The following is an 11,834-nucleotide window of genomic DNA, read 5'->3' on the forward strand; positions in this document are numbered from 1 at the left end:
TGAAGGGGAATATGTGCTTAATAATGCAATGAAGCGATGCATGGAAACATAAGAAAACCCAATGTTTATAGTCTCAAACTAAATATCATAAAAATGAAAACTAAAATGCTAAATAAGACTTAGTATGGTAATTGAATTTTGAGGACTCTAATTGAATGAACACAAGGTTTGCCATGGCAGTGAAATCACAAATTATAGAGTGGAGAAAAAGTGAAATGAATTAGACAGTACTTTCAAATTTCACAGAAGCCCAAAAGAGTAGAATAAAATGAAATATTCAGTGTGGTCTGGAAAATCTTCAAAGGCTGATAGGATATTTTATGTGGATCTTCATACTATAAAACTACATATATCTCTTTGGATCCTCATAAAAGTCTGGGCCTTTCCTTATCTTTGTTGTTTGGGAGAATATATGCCAATTGACTAGGCTTGAGATACACATGTATATCTGAAAATTGGCAGTGATTTTAATCCATTTAAAACACAAGAGGATCTAATGTACAGCCTGGTGATTTCTTTGCTATCAATGTTGTTCTTGAGTATTCTCACCACAAATACACACAAAAATGGTAACCATATAAGGTAACAGATATGGTAATTAAATTCATTGGTAATCCTTCCACAATGTGTCTGTATATTAAATCATCACATCTCATGTCTTCTAATAATTATATTTTACAACCTAAATATATGTGAAATTTATTTGTAAGTCAAGCCTCGATTAAAGCCATGAGAACAAACAACAGAAAACAATGAAATAAATAACAATAAAGACAAGCAAAATACACAAGAACTAAGAAAGAAAGATGAGGATAATTTTTCTTCAAAGCTAAAATCAGTTTTTATTTTAGAAGTAAGATAACAGACACTGGGCCAGCAAAAGAACAAAGTATTTTAGGTGACCATTATATATATAATTTATACTTATGTTTAGTTCATATAGTGTATGAATATGTATATATATAACACATGAATATGCATACATTAAAATACAAATATATTAATATACACATATATTGATGTAAACACACACACATGGTACACTAGCTCACTTTTTTACTCAGCTAAAACAATTTAAGGATCAGGTATTTGGTGACAATGATGCTTTTTGTGAAGGTACCTTTGGGTGGCACTTTGCTTGAGGCTTCAGTTTTCACCTTAATAGTATGTATAGAGATATATTTGGATGATCCGATTTCATGAGTCATATGACTATCACTGTGTGACTCAGATCCCTTGTATGTCTTATATGGACCTGTGGAGTAAAGACCACAAATATCTGTGAAAGTGAAAGTGAAGTCGCTCAGTCTTGCCCGACTCTTTACAACCCCGTGGACTGTAGCCCACCAGGCTCCTCCGTCCATGGGATTCTCCAGGCAAGAATACTGGAGTGGGTTGCCATTTCCTTCTCCAGGGGATCTTTCCTACCCGGGGATCGCACCCAGGTGTCCTTCATTGCAGGCAGACACTTTAACCTCTGAGCCACCAGGGATGTCCCATAAAACAATACACATTATTTTATTCCTAGGCCTTGAGAATATGTAACAAGAGATGTTAAAGCAATTGTATGACTCAGTCTATAAATAGAGAATTGATATAGCAAGTATCAGGCTTCCCTGGTGTCTCAACTGGTAAAGAATCCGCCTGCAATACAGGAGACCTGGGTTTGATCCCCAGGTTGGGAAGATCCTCTGGAGAAAGGAATGGCTACCCACTCTAGAATTCTTTCCTGAAGAATCTCATGGACAGAGGAGCCTGGCAGTCTACAGTCTCTAGGGTGGCAGAGTAGGACAAGACTGAGCGACTAAGTAAGCACACATAGAAAGTATTAATGACTTTTTAAATACTATCCTCATACTGTGGGTTTTTCTAAGTAAATTGGTTTAAAACAAAACAAGAACAAAAATCAAGGCAGTATCTTCAATAAAAGCTTTCCCAGTGGCTCAGACAGTAAAGAATATGCCTGCAATGCAGGAGACATGGGTTTGATCCCTGGGTTGGGTGTATCTCTTGGAGAATGGAATGGCAACCCACTCCAGAATTCTTGCCTGGAGAATTACATGGACAGAGGAGTCTGGCAAGCCACAGTCCATGGGGTCAAAAAGTGTTGGACACAACTGAGCAACTAATGCTAACTAGCTTCTATAAAACCTGGAAATAGGCAGTTTTAAAAATGAGGAAACTGGTGAAATGCTATAGTTTATTTCAAAATGTTAAAACAGAAAAGCTTAAGAGAACAAGATTCCCCAGAGGAGGAAATGGCAACCCACTCCAGTATTCTTGCCTGGAAAATTCCATGGATAGAGGAGTCTTGTGGGCTACAGTTCATAGGATCACAAAGAGTCCGACATGACTGCTGCTAAGTATCATTAAATTAGATAAACTTTTAATAGTATAGCTTTATTAGTTTTGATACTACCCACTTAAAATATTTGTTGAAGATTATTATAATTAACAGGCTTAATATAAGTTTTGCTCACTATTTGGTTTATATTAATGTAGACATATATTAACATGTATATATATATGTTTCATATACATATATTTGCATATATGCACATGTATGAGTATATGTGTGTTTACATGTATATGCATATATGTATAGTGAGTAGTATACATAGAAAGAGTCAGTTTACTAGAGGAAATGTGGTATGTAGAAAAAAATAGGACTGGACAGAGTACATAGAATAACAACATAAATTTGTTATACAAACAAAATGTATAGTTTTAGTGTTATTTTATGTTACATACATTTTCATCTTAAATAGTGGTCATATATCTTTGTAGAGAATGCATATCAAGTGATTACCTTCTAAACTAAACTTTTTTATTCGAAAAAACTATCATTAAAAAATGCATTTTTTTAACCTTAGAGACAAAGTTCTATTTTATGTGTTGCTTCATTTTCACCTTTTTATTTTAAAATAATGATATTTTTACATCAACTCCAAAGATATTATAGAGAGGTCCTGGGTACCTATGACCCACTTTTTCTTAATGGCTTCATCTTACATAACTGTCTTATACTATCAAGATGAGGAACTGGACATTAGTAGAACGAGTGTGTGTGGTTTTGTGATAGGTTTTTTTTAAAAAAAATTACCTCCTAAAGATATATTCAATGCTTAATCCCCAGAATGTGAAAATATTACCGTGTAGTAAGAGTTGAATCGGAGAAAGCAATGGTACCCCACTGCGGTACTCTTACCTGGAAACTCCTATGGATGGAGGAGCCTGGTAGGCTGCAGTCCATGGGGTCACTAAGAGTCGGACACGACTGAACGACTTCACTTTCACTTTTCGCTTTCATGCATTGGAGAAGGAAATGGCAACCCACTCCAGTGTTCTTGCCTTGAGAATCCCAGGGACGGGGGAGCCTGGTGGGCTGCTGTCTATGGGGTCACACAGAGTCGGACACGACTGAAGCGACTTAGCAGCAGCGGCAGAAGCAGTAAGAGTTGAATATTAATCTATACAAACAATGTAATCACAGTAGGATCTTGAAGGAAGGAACTTATCTTGGATTAGCCAGGTGGGCCCGCTATCACAGTAGAAGAGAATGGAGGAAGGAAAGGCTACCCATTCCTTTCTTCTACCCATGGCATCCGAGTAGAAGACAGGCCAAGGTGATTATCTACAAATAAAGAGGAGAAAACGATGATGAAAAAGAAGTGAAAGAGAAGTGATCTAAGCCAACAAAAGCTTACAGCCACCAGAAACTGGAAGAGACAAGTGATGAATTCTCCCCTTGAACTTTGGGAGTGACTGAAGCCTTGTCAACCCCTTCATTTCAGCCCAGCAACACTGAATTTGGACTTCTGTCCTCGAGAACTGGGAAAGAACAGACAGACTTGTTTTAAGCCTCCGCATTTGTAATAATTTGTTTTCTGCAGCCACAGGAAACAAATACAATTTCCATATTAGTTTAGTCACATGGAGAGATTGGTGTAACTACAACTGCAATCAAAATACAGAATATTTCATCACAGCAAAGATAATTGTTTTTTAGTCTCTGCCTTTCAAACTCTTATGTTTCTCTTATGTATACTGTACAGGATTTTCATTTGTATTTAGTGAGAAAATTACATCTAAGTGTAACTTTAAATGTAAACATAAATGAAGATGAAAGTTTCCATTTTCTGGAAGCAGAAATCTCAAGAGTCTGTTTTTAAGAAACTGTGCTGCCATTTTTCTACCCAAATAACAAGCAATTCACATGGGAGTTTATTTGTATATGCCTAGTTTGTATCTCTTGTGAAGTCTAGTTTCCCAAAAGCGGGTTTCCAGCTTGTAAAGAGTCATATAATTTTAATGGTCTAGGTTATGTCTGCTCTGTATTTATGTTTTAAATCGAAATCTCATCGAAAGACAGAAAACAATAGTTAACAAAACTGCTCCCTTTCAGAATAAAAGGAGAGGATGTACATTTGCTCCAAGTAACAACTTGTTACTTGAGATATTTTTGAGATGACATATATTTTCTCAAATTTATTTTTATTCATTCATTCAAAATAAAGGTCATTGAGTGCTGTATTCTTATAGGAAGTTTGGAACAGATTTAAAAATATGCAAAACATGACTCCAATTCTGCAATCGCATCTCTCTGAGTTAATTACTGATGTATTCTCTTCAATGATTGCTATGTCATGAGTCTCACCTGAGAAAAAGACCCCAAGTTATGGAGCTGGCAAACATCATTTTGCCTCAGTTTATAATCCTGGATGCTATTCACTGCTGCTCCCCAATTCCCTCACCCCTTTAGCACCTGCCTCATGCAATTCAATATGCATTTGTAGTTCAAACAACATTTTAAATACTCTCTCTAGAACACTGCCTTCCAAACACCGTGTAATCTGATGAGAGACAATTGCCTGCAGCTCTGAGTGTCTGACAGTCTCCCAGTGAATTCCGTCTCTGGCCTGCTCAGAGTACTATGCTTCAGCTTCTGGCAGGTTAGATCTCTCCTGGCCCCATCCCTTCCCCCTACTCCTGCTCTCCATCTTTCTGACCAACAGGCATAAATGATCAGCCTCGGGCAAGTGGACAACCACCAACCCAGAACGCAGCCCTGTGCCCTGGGCACCTTCGTGCGGGACCGCGTCCATCTTCTGCGCAAGAGACACCTAAACCCTCTGGGTTTAGGAGCAGCAGCACCAACAACCCCGGGAATCCCCTGCAAGGTTCTCCTAGGACTCGGGTGACTTCACTCTAGAAGCAGATTCCTGGCTCCCAGCGGCGTTGTGTTGCTTAGTCCCTCTCTGCCAGCCACTGGAGACGGTGCAGTGCTAGCGGGTCCTAGGGGCCCCAAGGAGAGACAGGTCACTTGAAGGAGGGGAACAGACAAGACAGTAGGGCAGGCAGGACCCTGGGAGGCAGCGTGCAGTTGAGCCGGGCACACCATGGGCTGCCTCTCCTGCCAGCAGGGGTCCTTATCACCAGGGGAGCGCCGGACTTTGAGTGACCTGAGTGGAGGGGCGCTGTCAGTGCAAGGCTGGTCCCACTGCAGGTCACTTGTGGGGATCAAAAACACACAGTGCAGCATTATCCATCTTCTTCCTCTGTTAGAGGTTTTCTGTGATGAGGATTTGATCTGCAGCAGTAAATTTTTTGCAGGAAATCTCGGAACTGCCTCTGTGTTAGTGGCTCAAACCAGTCGACTGGACTCTTTGTGACTCCATGGACTGTATGTAACCTGCCAGGCTCCTCTGTCTGTGGAATTATCCAGGCAAGAATACTGGAGAGGATAGCCATTCCTTTTTCCAGAGGACCTTCCCAACCCAGGGATTGAGCCCACATATCTTATTGTTTTCTGCTTTGCAGGCAGAGTCTTTACCATCTGAGCCACCAGGAAAGTCCCAAGGAAAAAGACAATTTCTATGCAGCCCTAGTAGTGATGAGCAGGCAGTCTGCAGGCAATACAGAGACCAAAGACGTGGAATGGAATCAACATCAGTTCAGTTCAGTTCATTTCAGACTCTTAGCAACCCTATGGACTGCAGCACTCCAGGTCTCCCTGTCCATCACCAACTCCCAGAGTTTACTCAAACTCATGTCCACTGAGTCGGAGATGCCATCCAACCATCTCATTCTCTGTCGTCCCCTTCTCCTCCCGCCTTCAATCTTTCTCAGCATCAGGGTCTTTTCAAATGAGTCAGTCCTTCGCATCAGGTGGCCAAAGTATTGGACTTTCAGCTTCAACATCAGTCCTTCCAATGAATATTCAGGACTGATTTCCTTTAGGATGGACTGGTTGGATATCCTTGCAGTCCAAGGGACTCTCAAGAGTCTTCTCCAATGCCATAGTTCAAAAGCATCAATTCTTGGGTGCTCAGCTTTCTTTATAGACCAACTCTCACATCCATGCATGACTACTGGAAAAACCATAGCCTTGACTAGATGGACCTTTGTTGGCAAAATGATGTCTCTGCTTTTTAATATGCTGTCTAGGTTGCTCATAACTTTCCTTCCAAGGAGTAAGCGTCTTGTAATTTCAGGACTGCAATCAGCATCCACAGTGATTTTGGAGCCCCCAAAAGTAGAGTCTGACACTGTTCCCCCATCTATTTGCCATTGGAATCAACATACAAGAAGGAAATTATTCCCAGGAAATTCCTCTACAAAGGCTTCCCAACACAAGTGTCAAATACTAGGGTTTAGGGAGCTAGAGAGGGCTTCCCTGGTGGATCAGTGGGTAAAGAATCTGTCTGCAATGCGGGAGATACAGGAGATGCAGCTTCTATCCCTGGGTCAGAAGATCCCCTGGAGGAGGGCATGGCAACCCACTCCAGTATTCTTGCCTGGAGAATCCCATGGACAAAGGAGCCTGGCAGGCTACAGTCCATGGGGTCACAAAGAGTCAGAAATGACTGAAGTTACTGAGCATGCACACACACAGGGAGCTAGAGAAAGCAGAAAGGTTCTAGATATCTGAAATCTTTACCCACCCCAACCCCCCAGAAAAGTCCCTGGATCCTGGATCCTTGAAATGACGTGTTTTACCCTTTGCTAAATGGTGAACTAAACAAATAGCTAACAAGACCACTTATGGTTAGAAACACACTCAGATGCTCCCTCACTAACTCCAGATAGAACTTTTTTGAGGTATTATTTACATGTTAAATAGGCAAATTTTAAATGTACAAGCTCAATTATTTGGGGTAAATATATGTAAATTTTAGACATAAATTATTTACATCACTCCAGAAATTCCCTGAGTGTCCCTTTTCGGGCAACATTCTCTCAGCAGTAAACGTATTCCCTGGTAGCTCAGACAGTAAAAAAATCGGCCTGCAATGAAGGAGATCCAGGTTCAAACCCTGGGTCAGGAAGATCTCCCTGGTAAGAAATGGCCACCTAGTCCAGTATTCTTGCCTGGAGAATCCCATAGACAGAGGAACCTGGTGGGCTACAAGTCCATGGGGTAGCAAAGAGTTGGGCACACTGAGTAACTTACACTTTTACTATAGATTAAATTAGTTTGTGCTTTAAATTTTCATAAATGCAATCATACCATACATTTGCATTTTGTCCAGCTTCTTTCACTTAGTAAAATGTCTCAGATTGATCTATGTTTTTGGAATCAATAGTTTTCTCCTTTTCAGTGCTGAGTGGTATTACACTGTATGAATTTGTTTTATTCTTTTAGTGGTTCATAGCATTTGAATTGTTTCTAGCCACTGCCTTTTATATAATAAAGTTGCTCAGAATAATCTTGCAAATCTTGTTTTGGATATTTGTTCTTAATTCTCTCAGGCTAATAAATACATATACATCTATCTATCAATCTATATACATAAACGTGCATGTGTACATGCTAAGTTGCTTCAGCCGTGTCTGACTCTATGGACTGTAACCTGGCTCCTTTGTTCGAGGGGATTCTCCAGGCAAGAATACTGGAGTGGGTTGCCATGCCCTCCACCAGGGGATCTTCCCAACTGAGGGATCGAACCTGGATCTCTTATGTCTCCCACACTGGCAGGTGTGTTCTTTATCACTAATGCCACCCTTTGAAACACAGGCCATGTGTTTTTGAAAGTGGTTGGACCATTTTCAACTCTGTTTAGCAATGTATGGGTTATCTAACTGTTCCACATTCTTGACAACACTTAATATTTCAATCTTTTTAACTTTGGCAACTCTAGTTTGCTAAATAAAAAGTAGTTTGCCTTTTTACTTTACCTACTGTATCCTTTGCAAAGCAGATTTTTTTTTCCATTTTGATGAAGTCTAATGGAAATAGCATCTTTAAACACTGCTTTTACCTTCCTTATCTAATAAATTTTTGCTTATCTTATGGTCATAAAACTTTCTTGTACATTCACTACTAGAAATGTCATTGTTTTAGCATTTATATTTAGGTCTATGCTTCAACTAAATTAGTTTCTTTGTATTTGATAGAAATAGGGATCAGGTGTTTGGAGGATTTGTTTTGTTTTTATTTGGATATCCAGTAAGTAACTGCAACATGATTTGCTATATAATTATTCTTTTTAATTGCATTGACTTGGGATTTTGGGGTGTATACAGGCTGTATATTGTCACCCTGCTTATTTAACTTATATGCAGAGTACATCATGTGAAATGTCAAGCTGGATGAAGCATAAACTGGAGTCAAGATTGCCTGGAGAAATATCAATAACCTCAGATAGGCAGATGACACCACTCTTATGGCAGAAAGCAGAAAGGAGGAGATAAGAAAGCCTTCCTCAGTGATCAAGCAAAGTAATAGAGGAAAACAATAGAATGGGAAAGACTAGAGATCTCTTCAAGAAAATTAGAGATACCAAGGGAACATTTCATGCAAAGATGGGCACAATAAAGACAGAAATTGTATGGACCTAACAGAAGCAGAAGATATTAAGAAGAGGTGGCAAGAATATAGAGATCCATACAAAAAAGGTCTTCACAACCCAGATAATCAAGACGGTGTGATCACTCATCTAGAGCCAGACATCCTGGAATGTGAAGTCAAGTGGGCCTTAGGAAGCATCACTACTAACAAAGCCAGTAGAGGTGATGGAATACCAGTTGAACTATTTCAAGTCCTAAAAGATGATGCTGTGAAAGTGCTGCACTCAATATGCCAGCAAATTTGGAAAACTCAGCAATGGTCACAGGACTGGAAAAGGTCAGTTTTCATCCAATGTGAAAGGTAGGCAATGCCAAAAATGTTCAAACTACTGCACAATTACACTTATCTCACACGCTAGCAAAGTAATGCTCAAAATTCTCCAAGCCAGGCTTCAATAGTACGTGAACCATAAACTTCCAGATGTTCAAGCTGGACTTAGAAAAGGCAGAGGGACCAGAGATCAAATTGCCAACATCTGTTGGATCATGGAAAAACCAAGAGAGTTACAGAAAAACATATACTTCTGCTTTATTGACTATGCCAAAGCCTCTGACTGTGTGGATCATAAGAAACTGTGGAAAATCTTTAAGAGTTGGGAATACCAGACCACCTAACCTGCCTCCTGAGAAATCTGTATGCAGGTCAAGAAGCAACAGTTAGAACTAGACATGGAACAGCAGACTGGTTCTAGATCAGGAAAGGAGTATATCAAGGCTTTATACTGTCACCCTACTTATTTAACTTATATGCAGAGTCCATCATGCTAAATCTGGGCTGGATGAAGCACAAGCTAGAATCAAGATTGTCAGGAGAAATATCACTAACCTAAGATAAGCAGATGACACCACCCTTATGCAAAAAGTGAAGAACTAAAGAACCTCTTGATGAAAGTGAAAGAGGAGAGTGAAAAGTTGGCTTAAAACTCAATATTCAGAAAAGTAAGATCATGGCATCTGGTCCCATCACTTCATGGCAAATAGATGTGGAAACAGGGAGAGATTATTTGGGGGCTCCAAAATCACTGCAGATGGTGACTGTAGCCATGAAATTAAAAGATGCTTGCTCCTTGGAAGAAAAGTTATGATCAACCTAGACAGCATATTAAAAAGCAGAGACATCATTTTGCCAACAAAGGTCCATCTAGTCAAGGCTATGGTTTTTCTGGTAGTCATGTATGGATATAAGAAAGAAAGAAGTTGTTCAGTTGTGTCTGACTCTTTGTGACCCCATGGACTGTAAAGCTTACCAGGCTCCTCTGTCTATGGGATTTTCCAAGCAAGAAATTTGGAGTGGGTTACCATTTCCTTCTCCAGGAGATCTTCCCAACACAGGGACTGAAACCAGGTCTCCTGAATTGTAGACAGATGCATTACCGTCTGAGCCACCAGGGAAGTCAATAGATGTGAGAGTTGGATTATAAAGAAAGCTGAGCACTGAAGAATTGATGTTTTTGAACTGTGGTTTTAGAGAAGACTCTTGAGAGTCACTTGGACTGCAAAGAAATCCAACAAGTCCATCCTAAAGAAAATAAGTGCGAACATTCATTGAAAGGACTGATTCTGTAACTGAAACTCCAATACTTTGGCCACCTGATGCAAAGAACTGACTCATTGGAAAAGACCCTGAGGCTGGGAAAGATTGAAGGCTGGGAGAGAAGGGGACAACAGAGGATGACATGGTTGGTGGACATCACTGATTCAATGGACATAAGTTTGAGTAAGCTCTAGGAGTTGGGGATGGACAGGGAAGCCTGGCGTGTTTCAGTCCTTGGGGTTGCAAAGAGTCGGACACTACTGAGTGACTGACCTGAATTGAACTGGGACTTTTTGGAAAAACGTTTGACCACAAATGTGAAGGTCTATATCTGGAATTACGATTTTGTTTGTTGCCTTTTTATTTATATATTTTTATGATAATTTTTAAGATTACATTTTTTCCTTTTATGGCTATTTTTATTAAAGAATAGTTGATTTACATCATTATATTAGGTCCAGGTATAAACATAGAAATTCAAATTTTATAGATTTTACTTGATATAAACTTATTATAAAATTTTGGTTATATGCCTGTGTTATACAATTTATCCCTGTAACTTATTTACTTTCATACATACTCGTTTGTACCTCTTACCCCTCCTAGTTAAAAAAAAAATTATTAGACTATAGTTAATTTCATGGAAGGACTGATACTGAACCTGAACCTGCAATTCTTTGACCACCTGATGAGAGGAACTGACTCACTGGAAAAGACCCTGATGCTGGGAATGATTGAGGGCAGGAGGAGAAGGGGACGACAGAGGATGAGATGGTAGGATGGCATCCCCAACTCGAAGGACACGAGTTTGAGCAATCTCTGGGAGCTGGTGATGGACAGGGAAGCCTGGTATGCTGCAGTCCATGGGGTCACAAAGAATTAGAAATGACTGAGTTACTGAACTGAACTGATAGTTGATTTACAATGTTGTATTAGTTTCAGGTGTCTGTGTGCTCCGTTTAGTCGTTCAGTCATGTTTGACTCTTTGCGACTCCATGGACTGTAGCCCTCCAGGCTCCTTTGTCCATAGGGATTCTCCAGGCAAGAATACTGGAGTGGGTACTCTGTCCCTTCTCCTGGGGAACTTCCCCATCCAGGAATCGAACCAGGGTCTCCTGCATTGCAGATGGATTCTTTAGCAGCTGAGCTACCCAGGAAGCCCTCAGGTGTATAGCAAAATGAATCAGTTATAAATATACATATGTCCACTCTTTTTTTATGTATATTCTTAAGAAAACAGTACATTTGTGTATGTACAAGTGTGGTTTTTATTTAAGTGTTCCATAAATGTAAATTAGATCAATTTCTGTGACAGTATAAATCAAAGTTTTTATTTTATTAAAAAAAAAAACTCTGCAACTATGGCTTGAGGGCTTAGTATTGCCATTTTTTTCTTGTTTTTTTGAAGCGACTTTTTGAGGGGCATACATTCTTAGGTTTGTTTTCTTGA

Source organism: Moschus berezovskii, chromosome 25 (genome assembly GCF_049115385.1).
Source record: "Moschus berezovskii isolate FMDL1 chromosome 25, NW_MosBer_1.0, whole genome shotgun sequence".
Taxonomy (NCBI): domain Eukaryota; kingdom Metazoa; phylum Chordata; class Mammalia; order Artiodactyla; family Moschidae; genus Moschus; species Moschus berezovskii.